At 48.4% G+C, this 22,058-nt stretch overlaps 1 protein-coding gene across 3 annotated transcripts in view; it reads left to right on the forward strand.

Annotated features, from left to right (window-relative positions):
- Positions 1 to 22,058, forward strand: part of LOC142585764 (PH and SEC7 domain-containing protein 1-like) — a 472,093-nt gene that overhangs the window by 192,922 nt on the left and 257,113 nt on the right. The window lies entirely within an intron of this gene.

Genomic DNA, 22,058 nt, shown 5'->3' on the forward strand with positions numbered 1-22,058 from the left:
ATGAATCCTTGATAAAGGCAGGTCGGCCGCGATGCGCACATTGCATCCTGGCGTGTTCCGCCTGTCGACCGAAGCATCGAGAATACGTTACTGCGTTGGCAGCGTATGGAGTGCGTCCGTTTTAATGAATGAGGGCCCGGACGAGGGTTTGGTGCTCATCGATACGTGTCCATGCTCTCATCGAGTATGCTGCGTCTAATCTACGCTTACTACACCCTGTCCCGCTGCCGTTGGACCGCGGCGTATATACGCCCCCCCCCCCCTCCCCTCACTGCCGACAGCACTAGGGGCTCGCGGACGACCGCGTAGCGCGCCGGGGCGTTTCCTTCCCTGGTTGCGCGTCCGCGATGGCGGTGACGACGCGCTGCACTGCACGCGTGCTAGGCGGTCTGCTCCCCGGTGACTCGGCGCGCTGGTTTCCTGCGTAAGTGTGACGCTGATAGCGCTCGGTTGCAGCGCAGTGGCATCGCTGCAGGAGGGAGCATCATAGTCCCCCCCCCCCCCTCCCGCTCCGCTCCCCTTGCTTGCATCCATCGCGTCCGTTGGGATTTCCTTTCTCGCTTTCCGCCCATTTCATATATGTGTTCGTAACACTGTACACTGTTCTTTCATTTATTTCTGTGCCACCTTTTTCTGTTATTTCCTGCATGCTGCGGCCTCTACTTATTGCATAGAAACGTCGTAATTTCTGTTTCGCGAACTTTTGATGTACTTAACAATAGAGGACTTAAGGTGCGTACACCTGATTCATTCTGCGTATACATTTTAACTGTGTAACACGCGGCGATTATTTTTATGTTTTCCAGAATTTTTAAAAATCGCCTGTGGCAGATAGCATAATTCTTGTCCTTGAGCTGGATTATTCGAAGAGGCGGATATTATTCGCACGGTCAATATAAATACATAGTCAATTAATTAACGAAAATTCGATATTCAAGTTCGTAATTAATTAATTACGGCACATATTGCAACTTACGAATTATAGCCGGTTAATCAGCTTACAAGATATATCCATTCGAAATGGATCTCCAGGCTGACACCAGTTTCGAGGTACTATTTCCCGAAGCGTGGGACGAAATGCATGGGCGTTCCAGTTACTTTTGTGTTTCAATGCGTAAAAGAGCGTTTTCATAAAAAGTAAGTGGAACTGCATTTTTGCGGCGACTATGACGGTGCATATCTCCAAGCTGGCCTCATTCTTGAAATTCATTCCAAGACGGGTACGGCTTGCAAACTTACCGGCTACTAATCGTAAATTGCAACATGTGCAGTAAAGCAACTAATTAAAAGTTAATTAATTATGCTTCGTCAATTAGTTGAATATGTGTTTCGACTTCTCGTGCAAGTAAGGTCTGCCTCTCTGCATAATCCAGCGCAAGGACTACAATGATCTGCAACAGGCAGCTTTTTTTTTTTTTTTTAATATGTGTGCGACAGCTGTCGTCAGAAAGCGACAATCGCCCTGTCGGTGTGCCCTCGGCGCTGACACAGTGGCCATTAGCGGGGAAAAGCTGCAGTGAAGCCCTCTCGCAGGTGACGTCACGACCAGGATGCCGCTCGCCTCGTGCACGCTCGGGGCGCGCCAGCCGTAGTTCCTGAAGATATTTTGGCTGATTTCTGCTGTCGCGCCTAAAGGGCAGTGTCATTTTCGAAACTGCGTGAATCGTGAAAATTTGCTGCTTGGGTATTGAGGCTATATAAAATTGCAGGGGTTACTGTTTCTGCAAAAGCAGAGGTGCGGCCATGTGTGCCCATAAATTTTGCGTAAGTAGAACGTCTGCAAATTCAACATGGAAAAATTTAATTGTACGATGCTGCGCTCCAAACTTAGCATTCATTTAGTACTTATTTATTGTAGACATTTTGTTTTACACGGAACAGCATTATTGGTATTTGGTGTCAATACATAAATCAGTATGTTAGAATAGAATAGTGCCCGCGAAGCTTTGGTCAAGCTTCTTATTGATCTGGTGAGTTATTCTACTCAAATGTGGGAACTGTAGTAATACGTAAAAGAAAGAGCGGAAAGAACAGATTCTTAGTAGGCGTCCAATTCCTACGACTGCTGCCCAAAAAAGTGTCCGGGTGCATTGGTGGCTTCCTTATATTCCCTCCGACGCAGCTGGCGCAGACGTAGTGGTGAAATAGAAACGGACATCGATACGCCGCCTGGAGAGTGGTCAGACCCTTACATTGCTCGGCCGCGAAATGGCTCGAGTGACCGCTCTTTACGTAGGTATGTTTCTCTAAGGGTCAAGCGCGTCGGCTTTTATACATGAGTCATCGAAGGTTCCGTTGTAATCGCTGGTGCCCGCGTGGCTTCCAGAAAGTGCTACACAATTCGCGTCGCGCATACAATCATATTAGAAATACTATGGCGCCATCTCGTAGTCTAGAGTGGCACTATGCTTTTCTCCTCACCCTTTCGCCATACTCTTCTCCTCCGCTTTCCTCTTCGCGCTCTCTTTCATGTCGCGCAGCGCTCCGCTTCGTCTTTCGCTGTTGTCGTTCGCTCGGTTTCGAGGGACAACGCCGACGCTCGCCGCAGGAACGGGCGCCGAAGAGCTGCCCCCTAAAAAGAGGAATAGGAAAAGCATGTAAATGGGAAGGGAACGTAAGCACGCTCACAAAATGGCGTAGAAATGTACGCGAACACATGTACACGCACAAAGGGGCGTTCAAACGCGCGCTCACGTATTACAGCCGGCACGCACCCGTGCAGTGGGCTTCGCAGATCTCCCACTGGACGTTATTTTGTGTTGAAAGGTGACAGGCCATGTCTCCTCGTGACCTTGCGTGTAGCCGCGTTGTTGTGGGTCGCGGCTGACACTGCTGGCCAGAAGATATTGGGCACGACACTTCCCACTACAGTTCTCACATGTACTTCCCACGCTCTTTAGAGGACCCCCTTTTTTTGCAGTTCTAACGGGCAGTAAACGTGATTGTCTAGATCGGTAGTTTTATGTGTTATCCCATATTCCTTTCCTTATTTATTTATCTATTTCTAACCCTCACTGCGGCATAAATACCTTTTCCCGGACTAAAAAAAAAAAAAAACGCGTCAATTTGAGTTTCGTACATTTGTTCGTGGCTGCGCTTTTTCTTTTCTTTCTTTTCTGCCTTTTTTTTCATGAATTCCACCACTCGTTTTCTACTGTGCTACTATTTCTAATATGGTATACGTGGGGGTGCGGATATGTCTTGAGAATTACCTGGAAATAATTTAACTAGCAAGCTATAAATGCTGCATTGTTCTACATATACCTTCAGGTAGACAATGCATTTACGACATCTGTCAGTGCAAATAAATTATTCCGTCTGCTGGTCTAAACACTCATTGGCAACATTAGTTGCCTCCAGAACACTTTCAAAACATTATCCTTTTGGGCATTTTTCGAGATTGAGGAATGCACGATAGTCATAAGGAGCCACGTCGGGCGAATAGGGCGGATGTAGCATCACTTGGAAGGCTAAGCCGGGTCAGTTTTGCCAATGTGTCACCTTCAATGTGTGACGAGGCATTGTCATGCAACAGTGATATCATTGGAGATCTCTCCTTGTTTTGCCTCCATCATATTCATCAATAAAGCACAGTAATATCCTGCGTTGATTGTTGCACGCTGTTGTAGTTGTCCACCAGCAGAAATCGCTTCTTATCCCAAAACACTGTTTCCTCTGCACCGACAATAGCACACGCAACATCTTTTGGCCTGGGGGAACCACTGTGCCTCCATTCTTACACTGTTGCTTTGTCTCGGGATCATAAGATTAGATCTAAGTCGTATACCACCAGTTCGTCTAGGAAATCTGACTTTTTTTTTTTTTTCACAAAATGTTCCAAAACAGCCACCGATACCGATGTCTTCACACGTTTCCTCTTTTGTTCAGTTGCCATAAGTTTTGGGATACACTTTGCTGCAACCTTTCTCATGTTTAAGTCGTCGTGGATAATGGCACCAACTATCTCGCGTGATATTCCCAGTATGTATCAATACATTCTGGCTGATATTCGGCGGCTCTCCACGATTATGCCATGAATGGCTTTCACATTTGCAGGCACAAAGACAGTAACGCGCCTTCCACTCGGTTTCTCCCTTTCAACACCGAAGGGGCCAGATTTAAAATTGGCAACGCAACGTCTAACGGTAGCATAATAAGGGCTACAGTCGCCGAAAGTTTGTGACATTCCATCGCGGATTTACTTCTCACCTTTTCCTCGGAGAAATAAGAACTTGATTATAGTCCTATGCTCTTCAATTCTGAACATTTATGGAGGTGTAGCCATGTTCACTTCTTTCCTAAAAAATAAAGATTAGTAAAAAAAATGAGTAGGTGCTTTTTGTTCCATTTAGTGTAGACATATCCGGCAATTCACAGCTGCCTAGCTCATTTTTTTCTGGATAAGGCTCAGTACTTATAAGCGCGTCTCGTACCAACTAGGCCACCCTGAACCTGTTTTGGCACTCTGGAGCTTCGAAGAGCCAGGAGTGCTGCGGGAGCGCTGCAGGCGACAGCGCCACTCACGCGTGCTGTACCGCGCAAACTTTTTTCAAGCAGACGGCTCACTTATCTCTCCTTTCTGCCGATTCGTTGTCGATGCCCTGCGTACGTCAATGTGGCTGACGTCGGTAGCTGGAGGGGGGGGGGGGGGAAGAGCCAAATATACTGCTTAATTGAATCTGAACTACTATAAAGTGATAAGTGACGTAGTTGAAAGCATTTTGCCCCAAAGTAGGTAAAGACGAAGACGGCAGAGTTCTCTGCGCCTCACTGCTTGCTCGGCAGAGATGGTCTTCCAAGGAGCCCTCGGCTTGGCGAAGGTCGATGGATGCTTCGGCGGGGCGCTGCGCCCCTTGATATTCCTCAAAGCGTGTCACGGGTTGGGGCGTTTACCGCAGCAGCGAAAAGTGCTTTGCGAGACGGAAGCTTTTTTGCAAGCTTCATTCCATCGTGTCTGGTGGATTTTTGTGGGAGTAAGAAAGTTGTTTTACTGACTGAACTTTGTTTCAGAGTGCGCTCTCGCTTTGCTTCTCGGAGTGCTGCTGCGCGACGGTCTCTAAGCACCCGTCGACCTGTGTCGCATATACTCGACCGTGTTGCCTTTGAATCTGGTCCGACTGTTCGGTTACGCTCGCGATGTGGCAAAGGAAGTGTTGAACTTGGGTTTGTACTGCATGGTCTTTCCGTTTGATCATCGTCTGTTACCAGAACACTCGGGCATGAAATTGCCCTGACCTGTAGGCAAAAGTTGTTCTCTAGTAAAAGAGTTTGTGCGTCGATTATTGTCCTCTTGGTTTTGGTATTTTTAATCGAGCTTTTGCATAACTGACTGCAGGTGTATTCAGCTTTAATCTCCTCCATAACGAAAGCTCTTTCTTGTTTCTTCTTCCTCAATATTCTCTCTCGCATGCGCACTGCTGACTGTCTCCCTTGATGATATAACACAAAAAAAAGTAGACTTAATACTCAACGGTCAGATCAGCTTGTGTGGTGAATTGCGTGTCTGATGTTTTTAGAGCCTCTTGAGCGCATAATTCGAGAGTACGTCATTGGGCTCACGCGTTTTTTTTTTCTTCCCCCCCCCCTTTTTTTTTCCCGCTCGCAGAAATGTACGTCGCCTTTTTCAGATCTGAACGTAATTCACTTATCCCTTCACGTGACCCGAGGCGCTGCGCGGTTGTATTTTAAATGAAGTTTCCATTCCCGCTATGCTGTGCAGCAAATCTGCGAAACAGATGGGATGCTTAAGCATTTCGTGATAGCAGCGGCGTCTCTTTTTATTTTCATTTCAATCGTATTACGGGCACCGACGTGACTGCACTTGGCCTTGCTTTGCGTGCCTCCCGCTGCCCGTTTTCCGGCGCGTGCCTGCCTTTCTGCGCAGTAGTCGCGACGTGTACAGGAAGGTCGCGGGGAGCGCTTCGGTGGGGGGCATCAAAAGAAGGAAGAGCTGCAACGTGGGGGCTAAATTATTCGGGAGAACCCGGCGCCCTCCGTCGTGGGTGGCGGCACGCTCCCATGCGCACACGTATCCCTTGCTCTCGGCCCCCTTTTTGTAACGTCGATCTGAATGAGACGACTCTATGGATGCACGGCCGCCAAATAAAAGCGGAGCGCGCCGCGTAGATGTAAGGGCATTCCTTAGGCCCCCTTTTATTGTGCGGATCTCCTCTTCCTTCTCTCTCTCCTTTTCTGCGCTTCTTCCTCGGCTTTATTGTCGTCGTTCACGTGAGCCTTGTACAGTTCCACGTTCCGGTCTTGAACGAGGAGAGCACGGGTGCGCCTTTAACCTCGGATCATGACCGGCGCAGATTTGAAGGCTGGCCCTGGTTTTTGCAAGGCAAGCCTTAAAAAAAATTAAATAAATAAATAAATAAATAAATACGTAAAGAAAGAAAGAAAGAAGGAAAAAAAGAAAGAAAGAAGGACACCCAATAAAAGTACGAATTTTAGTGTCTTGTTTGTTGCGTTCGGTTTTCTTTGAACATCGCCATTTGAGGTTACGGCCTTCGGTTGTGCAAGGCCGTGCTGCTCAGCGTGGGTTTCATGTAAGTGCGTACAGGCAACCTCGCGCTGGTGTACAGTGCCATCGGTGCTGGCGCAGCGTAGCCAGGCTTAAATGGGGATGTGGAAGTGTTTGCTATAGCGCGCATGCGCCATTAGAGCTGCATCTGTTTGAACGCTCTCCAGCGCCTTTCTCGCCCGTCTGCGCCGGTGCTGCCCACGCGCGTTAAAACGTGCTGTTTTCTGTCGACGAGCGAATTTATAATGACGCGTCCCTCAATTCTTCACAACCTGGGCCATGCCCGTTCTAAGCAAAAATATACGCCTAGCGTTACCACAGTATTGACCACCACCGTGTTGCGAATGCTACCTGTCTTTGGTTGAATGCATTTCTGGCTACACTGGAGCTTGAGATGGCTGTAGTTCAGTGTCATATTTAGCTATGCCCGTCTGAGACAAGCGCTCAGAGCATATACCCTGCTTACTTCAAGAATGGTGGGTACGTTCGCTTTTGGGGGTCAGAGAGTATCGAAGGGAGTCGATCACTATGCCCGCAGTTATTTCGACGTGTTATTAATGCGAATAAAATTTTTTGCCTTGTCCGACCAGTTTTCTTTCTGGCTATGCGTCTAACCGTTTTCGTGGGCCGATCCTAGAGATAGTGCAGTCTAAAAATGTGGGCCTAACCTCGTTCACGGCGCTCTTCAATGAAATATATAAATAAGATTTTTCCGAATTCATTTTCGTCTCAAAAGAATGCGATTCGCATACTTGAATAGTCATCGTAGATATGTTCGGCCCACATTTTTTTTTTTTTTTTGAGTGCTTCAAATGTGGAACGAAGGATGGTGACTTGGAACAACACGACGAAGATTGCCAATTGTGCGCATGCTCGTTCTTTTTCGTTTCATTAGAACAATAACGAAAGGCAGTAACTTCCACTGTTCATGTCTTCTTTGTTTTCCTTTCATTTTTTTTAACCGTATTTTTGTGTTCATCGGCCGTTCTGCGTGATTTTTGTCTCAAGGGCTCAGCCTTGTGGGCGGAGTAAACTAAAGAACAGTCACGATGTTTGTGATACGAATTTTCCGTCCGCAGTTCTCAAAGGCATGGCCGTTACTTCTTTTTCTTTCTCTCTCTCATATATATATATCAACGAGAAGAAAGGGGGTTAACCGAGGGGCCCGAGTTTTATTAGTCATATCATAAGAAGCCAACAAACACTGACACCAAGGACAACATAGGGCAAATTACTTGTGCTTAATAAATGAAGTAATGAAACGATAAATTAATGGAAATTAAAGTGGATGAAAAAACAACTTGCCGCAGGTGGCAAGTTGTTTTTCCCACCTTCCCACCTGCGGCAAGTTGTCTTTTCATCCACTTTAATTTCCATTAATTTATCGTTTCATTACTTCATTTATTAAGCACAAGTAATTTCCCCTATGTTGTCCTTGGTGTCAGTGTTTGTTGGCTTCGTATGATATGACTATATATATATAAATTTAGTTGTGATTGATTGATGCGGACACACTTTTCGGTCGTTTGTTTTGATTCAGGTTCGTTTTGTGTACGGCCCGATTTTTTAGCCAGGAGCGCCTACGTACGTCGGAGGTTCCAGTTTCCTGCACTCACTATATATAGTGAGCATATGCGGCAGCCGTGTGTCCTTGTGGATATTGTGATGGAGCAATCCCTTCCTCGTTTTCACTTTCTGTCCCGGGTTGGCGCACATTTTATTGTCTCGCCGAGTCAACGTGCCACCCTACAGTGCGCGCGTGCGGGGCGCGTATACACCCCTGGACAGGCCGCCGTGTGCGTGTTAACTCTTAAAACAGTTGCACCCTTTGGGGTGCGCATTTGTCCTGCAACGATAATCGTCATCTGCTTTGGTTGCGTTTCCTTTCTGGAAAACCCGGCTCGCGCTCCTTTCCCGATTGCTGTGTCACGCGGGTCACGCGAACGCGCGCATTCCGCCGCCGCAATGGTGCGCGTGCCCTTTTCGGCCCTGCGAGGTGGGCTCAGAGACGCAGGCAGCTCCGGGGCGCCGGCATATAGAGCTGAACTCTCGCAGTGCGGCGTCCACCTTTTTGCGACCGAAGCTCTTGAAATTCAGCCCGGTCTGGCTTGCGTCGCGCGATGCCGTTGCGTAACCAACGCGCCGCCGGGGCGGTAGGGAGCGCTGCGCGTTCGCGAAATCCTTCAAGGGCCCTCATTAGGCTGGAGTGTTTTCGCTTGGTTTCGCCCCTTTTTATATCCCGACCAACGAATGCGTCTGAAAGATGGGGGCGCTGTTGCTGGCGTCTTGGTGCACTGCATACCCACTGCATGCCGCGATCGGGAAAGATGGGGCCTCTGTCGCCACGGCAAACTTTGTCTCCTTATACCGTTGGTTGGATCTCAAGGACTCACAAAAAAGAGAATGTTTTTAGCGGACAAGAGTGAGCGTGCAAGAGCAGTGATAGTCTTGATGTGTGCTGCATGTTCGTCGCACGTGGTGCAGGCAACGATTTTTTTGTCAACAGTCGCGTTCGTGAGGGCTTATGCCGGGAAAAAGCGCTCTTTAAATCGGGCTGTTGTTATTCGCCCCTTTTTGGCAGCGGTGTAAATCGCTGTTGCACCCGTGTGACGCGGATACTCTTATGGCGTGTGTCTCTAATGGCTGAGCGCGTTTGATATTTTCGGAATGATTTTCAAGTGGCCCGCCTCAATTCAAGCTCCGCACCGGCCCCGCGTTAGACAATGGCGTTTTCCGTAGAGTATTTGTAGCAGCTGTAGTGATCACTTTCTTATTTGCGTGTTTTAGGTCGTAATCGCATTCCTTCATATATATATATATATATATATATATATATATATATATATATATATATATATATATATATATATATATATATGCTTCATGATTGGCGGGATCTCTGTAAGCGTTGTTTTGCATCCTGCTCCATATATCCCGGCGTTTTCTTTGCTTACACTCTTCGTTTTTAATTTTGTGACGTCATGCGTGAACGATACTTAATATGCGCTATAGAAGACAATTCCTTGTGTTATGAACGTGATATTTCGCGCTCGCTGACGTACCTGAAGCGAATATTTAAGATAAAAAATTGTCCATCTTGTTCCCAATATTAGCACTTGTTCAGCTTCCATGGAGAAACGGCATGGTCTACATGTGCGCCTGACGCCACCTCCTTCCGCGCGCCGTCGCGGCGAGCTGAGGTAAATGCGTGCGAGTGCAGGCGCAGTAGGATTCATGGTGAACGGACATTAATTCCCCGGGAAAGTGTCCAAGTTTTAATGCGCAGCATTCATTTGTCCTTTCAATCGAGATGGGGGCATCGAATAATAATAATAATAATATTTGGGGTTTTACGTGCCAAAACCACTTTCTGATTATGAGGCACGCCGTAGTGGAGGACTCCGGAAATTTTGACCACCTGGGGTTCTTTAACGTGCGCCTAAATCTAAGCACACGGGTGTTTTCGCATTTCGCCCCCATCGAAATGCGGCCGCCGTGGCCGGGATTCGATCCCGCGACTTCGTGCTCAGCAGCCCAACACCATAGCCACTGAGCAACCACGGCGGGTGAGATGGGGGCATCGAGGTATCTGCCTTGCACGGCGCATCGCCTTCGGGATCGGCCGCCGTCTTCGTTCCGTATAACGTTCTCGCTATCGTCACTGTGCCGATGACGTCATTGTCCTCGTCATCCGTCTCAATATCGTCATACCGTCGTCGTCGTGGTCGTCGTGATGCCACTGTCTTGCCGTTCTCGCCGCACAGGTGCTGGCGTTACAGGCACACGCTGCATGCACCACCGGGTAAACACCGTGCAACCCCAAGCGAGGGGGGTAACTACCCGCAGAATTCTTCGCGTAACATTGACGCCCATATATATATATAATATATTGTGGGGATCCCAACCGTGCTATTGGGACAAAGGAACGACAACACAGTAGTGCAAACAATCGCAAGGGCATTTATTGCACCTTTCATAGATCAATGCCTGCTAGCCGAGTTGCTATCCACAAAACGTGCCGATGGGCGCGCAACAAATCGCGGAAGTCCGACTCACCGCGACCGGATAATATGTTCGCCCCCACGCTGGACACCAACGCCAGGTCGTTCGCGCGTACGGTCACGCGAACGATGGTGCGTTCGAATGATCGTGTTCGTCCATTCCGGAGTAGGCCTCACGAGACAGTCTCGCAGAAGCGTGGATCGGCGCACGCGCGGAGCGTCCGCGCCGCTTGCCGATCCGAGCTAAAGATCGCCTTCTCCTTTCTGCGCCCAAGTAACCCCGCTGTTCGGTGGCGTTAGCAGAGCCACCCTCGCGCCATCTCTCGCAATGCGCTTCAACTAGACCGACTGCTGCTGGCACCAAGCCACGCGGCGAAGCCGGATTACAAGAGACGGGAGCTATGCGGGAGCATATCAGGGAACGCGTGAGTGGTGCATCCCCACAGTATATAATATGCGCGCGCGCACGTGTGTGTGTGTGTGTGTGTGTGTGTGTGTGTGTGTGTGTGTGTGTGTGTGTGTGTGTGTGTGTGTGTGTGTGTGTGTGTGTGTGTGGTTAATTCCGTTTCTTCTAAAGCAAGAGCGCATGCTTCACGGCCAATATTAGCTCCAAGAACCATTCACTCTTGGCAGGTCTGGCAGAGGCGACCGAGCTGCATATAAGCGGGAACGACGTCCGCACGCCGCATCGCGCGAGCTCGACTCTGTCTTCTACATATTATACGAACGGCAGGACCAGAAGCTCGTCCGCGGCGCTGATTTTTGCTGCTGCTCACGAACGGAAGTTGGCCAGGTCTTCGGGGGCGTCAATATTTGCACGCGCCGCCGCCATCTTCGCCTTCTCCCGGCTTCGTGATGCTGAGGAAGAAGCCGCAGTCTTCCAGGCTCATTCTCTTTTCCGGCCCATGCCCACGAGGGAGTGCGTTCCGTACTCCCCCTTGCAAATGGAGGGAAAGGACAGGTGGTGGGTGGCTCAGCCTGTCTGCCCTTGTTGGAGGCACGCACTCGCCTTTTGTTTGACCTTCTTCTGTGCCGTCATTGCCGCCGACGCGTTGACGTTCCCTTTCCTAGCAAATGTAGGCGCGGCGGTGACGCGAGACTTCACCGGGAAAAAAAAAAAAAAAAACACTTTTCCGTCGCGTGCTGAATGTCTCTTGGCGCTGTTTGCTTAGATCCTGCGACACTTGTGGCTTCGGAACTGCGTTCCTTTCTACCGGATTTTTCTTTTGTTCGAGTCTGCTTTTCGAAGAGAGTTCTACTGAAAGGCGGAATAACTTGTGGATGGGTAGGTATTGTGGCAACTTTGCATGCGCCGACCCTAGCGTTATGCAAACCGGCCTCGCCAAGTGCGCTCGTTTATAGTTTTCTGCTCCTCTTTAATTATTTCGTTCTGTTTCTTCTTCTTCCTTCTTCCGTTTTTTGCCCTTTGTCGCGTAACGTACGCTTTTTCTCCGAAGGGACACAGTTTTTTTTAGTGATTTCAAGAGAAATTCGGTACTTTCTTTCTTCCCCTTTCTTTTTTGCTTTTGCCCGTGTCCTTTTGATTTCGTTCTATAGACTGAGCCTTTTATAGTTTTCGCTCTTACCCTCTTATGTGGGCTTATTTCATGTTGCTTTTTCTTTTGAACGCTGAATCGACCGATGAAACAAAGCAAACCGCCGCGCTCTCACTCAGGTTGCTTCGTTTTTTAGCGGCACCTCTTGATTGTGCGCAGTAATGCGAGCTTGAATTTTAAAACAAAAAACAACCTTAGCCTTTGGCCGCTATCGCGAAGTGATCTTTTGGCTTGAGTAGAGGTTCGTCATCTACAATAATTGGCTTGCAATGTGCTACCACCGTGATTACTTGTCGTCTTGCGGAATGTTGGTCTGAATTAGAGCCATGGGCGCACCGCAGAAAACTACAAAAGTATCTGCTGCGTTACATTTTGAATTCTCGTTGCGCTTCGACCAGATGGAAAGATTTAGAGAGAGAAAAAGAAAGCTTTTACTTTGGGGATATTAAGTATATTTGCTACCTTGCAGGAGTTTACCAGCGATATTACCAATGATTTCACCTAAACTGTGTGGTAAGTGTATATCGTAATATGTTTCGATTTATCGTAATATATTTTCCAACTTCTTGTCAACACCCTCTCTCACTTTCTTGCTTTTTTTTAAAGCGATACTGACATGTTATTTATCTGTGTTATTTATATCGGCGTGTGAGTGAAAGCTCGAGACAACTAAACCCTATAGAACAAAATCCTGGCAAGTCTCAGAGTGCCGGTAATAATTTAATCTAACAGCTTTTGTAGAGCCAGTCTCGGTTTAGTTTCCCAGGAGGATACTGTGCCGTGACGTCACGACACAGTCACATGGGGGCATGAACGACGGTTCGACACTCACTCCGGCTCGCTCGGACGCGTCGTATGCGGCTGCTATATTATACTCGTTATGAAGGCCGATGGAGCAGCATACGAGGCGACCGAATGAGCCGCGGTGAGTCTGAAAACGTCGTAATGTCCTGCTCGGCGGGGCACGCACCCCGCAGCAAGTGCAGAGGATTCACCAAGGTGCGTAATAACTGCGCTTCGCCAGCGCAAGTTCGTCAACGTGCTCCCCAAGCGGCTAACGTCATCTACACAGTATGCAAAAGAAATCTGAACCTGCCATCAATTCAGTCGAAATATTATGCGAGAAGCTATAACTTTTTTTTTTTACTCCTTATATACCGGGGTTTCTTTTTTGTTAGAGGGTCCAAAATTTAAAAAAAAATGCCTGTGGCAGATACCACAACTCTAACCCTTGACCTAAATGACTCGACGAGACGGCCACTAGTTATACGAGACAGCGAAATGCGTCATTAAAGAGTTATCCTAATTATACTAACTAACTTTTTGATTATTTACTTTAATGCACATATATAAAACGGCACATATATAAATCTACGAATTATAGCCGGTGATTTCGCAAGGCGTATCCAATTTTCTGGACTGCACCAGTTTCGAGATATTGATTTTGAAAGTGTCCGACTAATGCATTGGCGTTCCGCTTGCTTTTAAGAAAACACGCTGTTTTATGCATTTACGCAAAAAAGTAACTGGGACACCAATTAATATCCCCAAACTGGTGCAGTCCCGAGAATTCCTTCCAAGCCTTACCGATTCCTCCGCCTTAATTCGTAGATTCAAATATGAGCCATAAAATTATTAAGTAACAAGTTAGGGTAATTATGGTATTATTTCATTAAGTATTTTGATTTCTCGTAGAGTTAATGGCCGCCTCATCGAATAATTTAGATCAATGGTTAGAATTGCCCTTTCTGCCACAGGCAATTTTCGGAAATTTTGGACGCTTTAAAAAAAGAACACCCAGCATACCAGGTGTTCGTGCTAAGACTTTAGGCAATGTTTAAAAAATAGCCTGTGGCACATAGCACAATGTTAGTTGTTGAGCTGGTCTTTGCGCTGAGGCGGGCATTACTTGCACGAGTAATCGAAATGCGTTATCGACTAATTCACAATGTTTCACGAATTAATAAAGGGGAAAACGAGAGATCTACCCAATCGTAGCAATTTCTACAAAGGAAATCCATGCGGGTTCCTCGAAAGAAAAGCCTCGTAGTTAAAAAAAAAAATTCGCGCTGGTCGGGGACTCGAAGCCGGGACCACCGCCTTTCCGGGCAGCCGCTCTACCATCCGATCTAATCAGACGGCTAGCAGATGGCAAGGTAAAGTCAAACTTATCAACAACTCGAAGGAAAGGCAAGAGTTTGCAAGAGTTTGGCAGTAGTTCACTAATTATTGCAATTTAGAAATTTTAGCCGGTGAGACTGCAAGGCATATATCCACGTAAGATGAATTCTGACGATGGCACCCTTTTCGAGGTATGCGCCATCAAACTTGCGGTAAATGTGCACTGTCGTTCCACTGAATTTTTTTTACCAAAGTGCCGTTTACGCATCGAAGAACAAAAGTAACGGGACCGCCAATGTATTTCTTCGCAAAGTTCGGGAAAAATATCTTGGAAACTAGTGTTATCCCGAGAATTTGTTCCAAGTGGATGCCTTGCGAACTCCCCGGCTACAGTTTGTAGGCTGCAATATGTGCCGTAAGGTACTTAGTGAAGAACTTAATTAGTAAGTCTTTGTCGAATATGCCGAATTTGTCGCATATGCATTTCTATGTCTCGTGCAACTAATATCCGCCTCTTCGAGTATATACCAGCTGAAAGACTTGAATTTCGTTGTCATCTTCAGACGACTTTTAACTATAGTTAAGGTCTTTGCAGAAAGACCTGATTATATATATATATATATATATATATATATATGTATATATATATGTATATATATATATATATATATATATATATATATATATATATATATATATATATATATATATATATATATATATATATAATATTGTGCGAGAAGGGAAAACGAGCCCCCAGGATAACGAGTCATAATCACATGAAGCCAACAGCCAAGCAAATCGGAGCAAAATTACTTTAGTCCTTTTTGTAAGAATGAATTCTAGAAACGATAAGGTAATGTGAATTTAAAATTGATGAAAGAAAAAAAAAACATAACCTTCCGCTGCCGTTCTCAGTTAAAAAAAAAATAAAATAATTATTTTTATATCTAGCGTTCTATACGCAATCACACTCTTTGGGTATTGCTATAAGTCGTGCACAACAGATGAAGAGATGACAGATAGATATACAAATAGATAAGCCGCTAAATGCGTACACGCCGCGCCACCAGAAGACATCTCTTTGCCGCCGGTACACAGCCAATACGGTTCGCGATTGCATGGGGAGCTCACCGCAGCGTCTCGCGGAAACGAGCGCGTAATAAGCACGACACAGTAAACACGGGGAGCCTGATGAGTTCTTTTACGCAAGTGCCACCTGATGGAACTCCCACGCGTCGTAATTGTCGGCGCGCATATGTGTGTTGTTCGCGTGTTGCGCTGCAGTATAGCACCGCGCCTGTGGTAACCAGTGTGACAGATTGCGCTGTGCCAGACCTGCCTCGGGAGCTCGTTCTCTTCCCCTCGTGATTATTATCGCTTTTCTTTTTCTGCCTCTCGTTTTCCCCCACGGAGCTCCGTCGTCGGCGTTTCGAGCGGGGCAAACGTGTACAAAGAGCGGGAGTGAAAAGTTAATGCGGGACTAGCACCGTTCGGAACACTGGTTCAAAGAACGGAGGCGCAAGCGAAAGCGACCAAGTATATAGAGAGAGCAGGAAAAGGACGGGAGAGCAAGTAAAAGCGACCGACGGCAGTGGAACGGATCGGGGCAAAGGAATAAAAATCCAAACATACTTTGATAGGATGGCGTGCGTATGTGATGGGGAGCTGTCAGGGAGATATGGCGCTGTGCGCACGCGCGGAAGGTGCGTGACCGCCGGGCATCCGCGGCAATTGGGAAAACAGCTCGGCGAAATCGCATCCCGTCGCGTCCTCTTCTCCCGGGAGATTGCCTGCCTGCCTGCGCGGCCGAAAAAGTGGGAGCACGGAAAAGGAAAAACTATGAAATAACGAGCAAGTCAGGGGGAGGGTGACGCCAGCACTTCGGCCTTTCGGGCCAGCCCTTCGTTGCCCGGCGCACACTTTGTTGCATAGCCACATAACGTCGCGTGTGCCCCGCGGTGAGCGCGAACCGAGGACAACGAGAGCGGATTCGTTTTTTTTTTTTAGCTGTTTCTAGTCGGGTGGCGCTGCAGCTGCGCGACAGTTGCAGTCCTGTGTGTATGGCCTATCTAAACCAGAAAGGTCAAGAAAGAGCAAAAGCGGTAATGGGTGTGCACGGCTTCCGTTTTGTGAGGACTGAGCTTTGTGAGCACTTTTGGACGCCCGATAACGTTTAGGCGGTTACATCCCTTCCCCGGCATAACGCCTTGTTATTTTTCGTCATCGTTTCTTTGTGTTCTTTTTATGCCTGTTCTTTTTGCGTTTTTGTGAGAGCGGGTGGAAGGTTGAATGGTATGCCGGAAGGCGGTGGGACGTTTTTCAGCTTTCGTGGGCTGTAATCAGCTCAAATTTGCCTTTCGTATAAGGCTCCCTAATACCTTCACACTACCCCTTTTTAATTAATGGCGAAGTCCGGATCAGTTTTCATAATTCGAGTACCTGCACACTGTAAACTTGGTCGCTACGACCAACTGTGGAGTTGCCCCGTATTCCTCAGCGTCTTCTGCCATTGCTCCAGGGTGCGTGGAGGACAGGGAGGTAAGGTGGGAAGAGCGAGCGCCGTGCACTCTGCCCTGATGGGATACGTGTTCGCAGTGGCACCGCAGCCCGGCCGCGAGTCTGGGTAGCATATGGGGTATATGAGGTGTAAGGAAGCGGACGTTCTCAAAAGTGCGTCTGTAGGCGGCGGAGAGCCGTAGCCTCCGTTCTTGTGAAGGCATTAAAGTTAATGTCTCGTGATGTCGCGGTATGTCAGCAGCAGGACAGCCCCGTCTTGTTGCTCGCCTCACAGCGCGAGGCGGGTCTCCTAATCCGCGCAACGTGTCGTCACTACTTCAAACTCTGCCATGTTTTTTTACAGCGCAGCTCTTATCCGCCCGTTCCTGCGGCGAGCGTCGGCGTCCCTCGTAACCGAGCGAACGAGAGCACAGTGAAGGATGAAAGAGCGAACGCGGAGCGCAGCGGGGGACGAGAGACGGCGATGCGAAGAGAGCGTGAGGAGGAAAGCGGAGGACGGTATGGCTAAAGCGAGAGAAAAGCGTAGTGCCGCGCAAGACGGGCATTGCCGCGACGATGGCTACGAAATGACGCCAGAAGAAGTGCGCATCGTCAGTTCACCGATGACGCCACCGATACCATATATGGAAAAACAGCTGTGCATGAGCGGCGGTCTGCCTGCGGCGGCTGCTCTGAATCGCGCCCGCGTTTCACGCAAGCGCTGCCTCTCGCGATCTCCCGATTAACGAGGCAGTCACGCCACACTTTGCTCCGTTTACAACTTGCCGCACCAGATAGATTGTCCGCGCCAGTCAATACATTGTGAAATAAAAACACCTATAGAGCTGCGCTCAAATTTCTGATTGGGGAGTATCGTAATCGTCGGGGCCAACTTCCATCGAGAAGTTGGCCCCGCAATATGTAGATGGCGCTGCCGTGCCTCCACAAGCCGCCATTTCAGGACGCATGGGCTTCTATGGCAGCCCACCTTGGTATGCGTGCACGACGGGAAAGTAAGATTGCCGCTCGCTTAGATGGGCCTCGGAGATGCCTTGTACGAGTCTGTGATGACCGCGATAGGAAGTTCGTCACAAGATGTGTGGCCTCGTGATCACGTGCCCAAAGTGCTTTAAGTGTTTGTTTATATTACCTTGAGAATTACGTGACGGGGGGGTGGTCGGCTTAAAGATAGTATGACGCGACATATTTCGATAGAATATGATCTTCGTCGGCGCCTGTAGTGGACGCGCCGTTAAGCCATTTGGGGTTGAAATAGGGTGGCTACAACTGCAAAAAATTCACCGATGATTACAATATTCACTAATGCGAATCTTGAGCGCAGCTGTTTATGTGTTTTGAATTGGCGATATATTGTGGCAAAGGATTTGATTCTGAATGACGGGGTCCTCTCGTCGGTGACGATGAGCCTCTGGACGGGCAGCTGTAGTTAAGCAGCTGCGGCAGACGAAGCACTTCCACCGGTTGCGTTGCTCTTTGTTCAGAAAGAACTGTCTGATGCTATTTTGTATTATGATTATGTTGTCACGAGGGGGTGCCAGTGAAAAACGACACTTTGTCGAAACTAAGTTGCAAATTTAGCTCTTTATTGGGCGAACTTGTGCCCAAAAAAACAAGTTACACCCAATCAAGCACAACAATAGCGGTGATCAGAGTCAGGGATCGTCAGAAATGTGATCTGCGGGTCAAGCGCGTCGGCTTTTATACCTGACTCGTCGAAGGTTTCAGCGTAATCACTGGTACCCGCGTGGTTTCCAGAAAGTACTAAACAATTGGCGTCGCGCATACAATCAGATTACAAAAATCTCAAACCATGACAATCGAAGCAAGCGCTAACGATACTAAACCGAGCAAACAAGCGTGAGCGAGAGCTGATGCGAGCAGACGATAGTACGAACGAGCGGTTGGGCGGGTCCACATCACACCAGTTTCCCGCGCGCACGTCACTGAAGGGGCCGCTATCATCGGACGCCGCCGTTCGCGGCTCCTGTCTTTCATCTCCCGATCCGCGTTCGCTCTTTCATCTTTCGCTGTGCTCGTTCGTTCGGTTACGCCGACGCTCGCCGCAGGAACGGGCGCCTAAAGCTACGTTCACACTCGGGAATCCAGCGTCTGCAGCGAATGGAATTCTGCCGCCGAAACGCACCGTGTCATTCACACTGCTTGCCCATTGCTTCTTCAGACCACGGTACAACGTCATCTGCCGTGTAAAGGGCCAATCTCTGAGCAAGCGCGGGATATCCCGGTTGTTCCCGCGTCTCGAAACTGCGCAGTTACCTCCGCTCGAGTAGAGCTCGCTTGTTTTTATTTTGCGCGTCTTGTATGCTGCTTACAACGACGATGCTAAACATGTTCCTAGGGTTGCGCTGCCCATCCCTAGTAACAAGTTCAGTCACTAACTCTGCTCAGTGGCTATGGCGTTGGGCTGCTGAGCGCGAGGTCGCGGGATCGAATCCCGGCCACGGCGGCCGCATTTCGATGGGGGCGAAATGCGAAAACACCCGTGTGCTTAGATTTAGGTGCACGTTAAAGAACCCCAGGTGGTCAAAATTTCCGGAGTCCTCCACTACGGCGTGCCTCATAATCAGAAAGTGGTTTTGGCACGTAAAACCCCAAATATTATTATTATTATTATTAGTCACTAACTCGTCCAGCTTGCTGTGTTAGGACGATGCTAAACCCTGAGCATACCGTAGTTGCTTAGTGGCCTTTGTGTTGGGCTGCTAAGCACGAGGTCGCGTGATCAAATCCCGGCCACGGCGGCCGCATTTCGATGGGGGATGAATGCGAAAACATCCGTGTACTTAGATTTAGGTGCACGTTAAAGAACCCCACATTGTCCAAATTTCCGGAGTCGCCCACTACGTCGTGCCTCATAATCAGGTCGTGGTTTTGGCACATAAAACCCCATAATTTAATTAAACCTTGAGCAATAAGAGGCAGCACTGCTAGGTCTGCTGTTAAGCACCTTTCTAGCGATTCATGACGTGCGGAAGAAGCATTCGCCGTAGAGACGACACCAGCGGCGTGGTGGTCGCGACCGATCTTATTCCGCAGGTCATCCTTTTGCCGGTTGTCCTTGTGCTTCACGTGGCGCTTGTCGAAAGGGACTGGGTGGTTAGACACCAATTGGATCAGCATTTTAGATGTCGTGACGGACTTTGAACACTACGACATGACGAGCTCGTCGGACTAGGCCGCCATCTTTCGAATTTCTGACTCGTGCTCCTCCGCGGTACGTGAGGGAATCTGGCGGCAATTGCCTCCAAAATCGGTCCGGGTCCGATCTGCGCGGAAAGTGCTATTCCGGCGGATCTCGCCTCCGCCGAACTGGGTTCCGCTCTAGACACCGAATGCCTCAGTGTGAACGTGTCATACTGGCTGCGTCTAAAAGGTCCCTGTTCATTGTGTTTCGACTGCGGCGGCGACGTCGCTTTCTCCGTTCGCTTACTGGGTGGGCCGGCCGTATAGCTATGTGGACACAAGGTCCTGCCTGGAGCTGTTTGATTAGCATCCATGAGAACCGACGCTCTTTCCAAACGCCATATCCATCCAGTATTCATCCCGTCTTTGTATCCCTCGCCTACTCAGACGCGCGCGCAATGCGTGTCGATCGGGGACGAAGGCGCAAGACCCGCGCCGTGGATTCTGATCGATGCGCGTACGGCGCTCGCAGTAGGGCACAAACGATATCGTGCTCTCTTTCTTTTGCATCTTCGATTACAGTCGCGTTCGCGTACGTGTTTTTTGGCGTCGGCTTTAGTACTCAGCCGCCGCGGTGGCGTGGTCGTAAAAACGGGGCCGGGAATCCGGCGTGGGCCATCGCGCGGCGCTCTTCAGCGCCATAAACGCCGCCGGTCCCTTTCGTGTTGCCAGCCGGCAGGCCAGCGGTATTTACGCATTGACCGCCTTCACGTGTATCTATAGGCGCTTCGTGCGCATATAACTGCGACGATCGGCCGCGAAATCACGTATACGAATAAACAGCGCTCATGCATCTCGCGGTCCATGCGCGCCTTGTGGAGGCTTGAGCTGGACCGCTGTGGTCTTGTGCGCCCGGTGTGCGTCGATGCTCGTAAGCCTGTTGCGGTTGGTGCCGTCCGCGCGCCTGGGGAAAGAGCGAATTATCTGGTGTTGCGAAAGCATTGCATATTGGGGACGCCGTGCCTGTCCCTGAGAAATGGGCTGCTACACGACAAATGTCTTTAACATTCTGCTTGTCTCATTTCGAACTGATTTCTCTCAGACACTTTTCTGCGCTCGCATTTGTCTTCTGCGTGTCGATTGTTTATCGACCTTGATGCTCGGCCTTCTTGTCATGCTCTGTGCGAGTAATGCTTCGGAAAAGGCGTTCCTTACAGACTGCATGTTCCCTAATAAGCGTCTAGAATGGCCTTCCTTCGATGGAACGAATCAATAGTTGTAGAATTCCGGCGAGTAATGACGAAAATCTTGCATACGTTATCGTATTATTATTTTGTGCCTGCCGTGCCTATAATTCTCTCATATAGATCGAGAACTATGCGCCAGCGAGGTATGCGTACGTATATATATATATGTACGCAGCAGTATACTGCTGCTGCTTTTGGGGGCGCAGGCTTATCACCGTCTTCATGGTCCGCATGCCAGGGACACATGGAAAAATCAGTTTGGCTCTTGCAAGGTCGTACACGTACCTGCATACCACACTTATTCGGTCGGTCGTTGGTATGGATTAATAGCTCACTATGAGCCTACTCCTTTAAATGTGATTTAGAAGCTTCGTCGGTGATCATTGTAAAGCACTGTAGGATTACGTTTATACAGTGAAGGACATTCAGAACGTTTTGCACATATACACTGGCCTTGCTTTTTTTTTATATTCTTTTGACACATCGTCATCGTGGTCACGTGCAAATAACGTTATTTTTTCCGTGTAGCACAACGTATAAAACTGTTATTTGACGCCACATCGGATGCCATTACTTACAAAATGTAATTGAAATTTTATGCGGCACAGGGCGTTAATGCTTTTGTAGAGACTGAATGTCGAAGGAAGAACATACATGTTAATACGCAAGATATGCCGCAATAGTAGTTGATGGAAGTGAAATAGTAACATTGACTATAGAGCAGGTGAAGTATGCTCGACTTCTGATTACCAAAACCTTCAGCAAACGCGGCAGAAAGTGTTCGTCACCAAAATCTGTGATATTACATGGGCAATTGCATAAGGTGACGGAATGTTAAAGAACAGTTTTGAAGTAAATCTGTCGAAAAAGTATAGAACTGTGGCCATTAAAATTGAATAGGCGTAAATTTGCCATGGCCGCCGGAAGCATACATGCACCACTCGGGGAC

The sequence above is a fragment of the Dermacentor variabilis genome, chromosome 1 (assembly GCF_050947875.1).
Source record: "Dermacentor variabilis isolate Ectoservices chromosome 1, ASM5094787v1, whole genome shotgun sequence".
NCBI lineage: Eukaryota > Metazoa > Arthropoda > Arachnida > Ixodida > Ixodidae > Dermacentor > Dermacentor variabilis.